Genomic DNA, 1,054 nt, shown 5'->3' with positions numbered 1-1,054 from the left:
GCCCCAGATTTGCATTAATGATGTTTGTATAAAATCATAGACGGCTACATCAGACGGTCATTCAGCATGTCGTTTACATGCCGACTCTCTGGAAGAGCAACTCAACTACTGTAATTCCACACCCCGCCTTTTCCCCACAGCAACTGATATTTATATTGTCTCTCCTCGTTCTTCCTATCGAAATAAAATACCGCACACTCCGCTAGTGTGAGCTGGTATCTGTCGATCTGTTGGTTTGAAAGGGGCTGCTGCAGATCCCAAAAGGGACATCACTGGAACGATTGGCAGTGAGTGGGATTCGAACCCATGCCTCTATAGAGACTGGAGCTTTAATCCAGCGCCTTAGACCGCTCAGCCACACTACCACCTTACCATTGGCTGCTCCTAATTCCCTTCACTGGTATTATCATCGAAATAGAACAGAAGCAAAGGAGCAGGAATAGGTCACTGGGAAACTCGAACCAGCTCCGCCAGTTAATCAGATCATCCTGCACTTTGTAACATACAGAAATCATCTCCACTATTAGCTTCATTATTTCAGTGTTTCACTATTTCAATGTTTCAAATGATGTGTTTTTTTTCCTGTGGTGACTGTGCGTGTTTACTCAATGAAATGTTGGTAAAAGGTATCGACTGAGGAAAACGAGGAGATAATTGGTCAGAATAGACATTTGTTTTCTGAAAATTCGATTTGAAATCAACTATTTTTAAAATTTGAATAATTGTAAAAGAATTCAGAGTCCAACCCTTCATCTGAATGAGTCAGGGAATCGTTGTTAATTGTCACACACTGAGCATGGACAAGGCAGAAGCTCCTGCGCCTCTTTCAATATTGTTTCTCTTAACTCAGAGTTTTCAAAAGGGAAATGGACAATGACTTGAAAGGGAGAAAAAAATCAGAGTTATGGAAAGAGACGAAGAAATTGAGATTAAGTCGAAAGCTCTTTGTGGAAATCTGACATCGATACTACGGGCCCCTTGTAGAGCTGTGCCTTTTGATGATGACATTATTGGATCAGTCTGTCTCCAGCATCCCCAAACAGAGCAGCTGAAT

General features: G+C 41.7%; 1 non-coding gene across 1 annotated transcript; it reads right to left on the bottom strand.

Moving 5' to 3' along the window:
- Positions 1 to 282: 282 nt before the first annotated feature.
- trnaf-aaa (transfer RNA phenylalanine (anticodon AAA)) lies at positions 283 to 365 on the bottom strand. Its single transcript has one exon. It is a non-coding gene; the product is annotated as a tRNA-Phe (tRNA).
- Positions 366 to 1,054: the final 689 nt, after the last annotated feature.

The sequence above is a fragment of the Cetorhinus maximus genome, unplaced genomic scaffold (genome assembly GCF_964194155.1).
Source record: "Cetorhinus maximus unplaced genomic scaffold, sCetMax3.hap1.1 HAP1_SCAFFOLD_417, whole genome shotgun sequence".
In the NCBI taxonomy this organism is placed as follows: domain Eukaryota; kingdom Metazoa; phylum Chordata; class Chondrichthyes; order Lamniformes; family Cetorhinidae; genus Cetorhinus; species Cetorhinus maximus.
The sequence above is the reverse complement of the archived record's forward strand: the minus strand, read 5'-3'. Positions and strand labels throughout refer to the sequence as shown.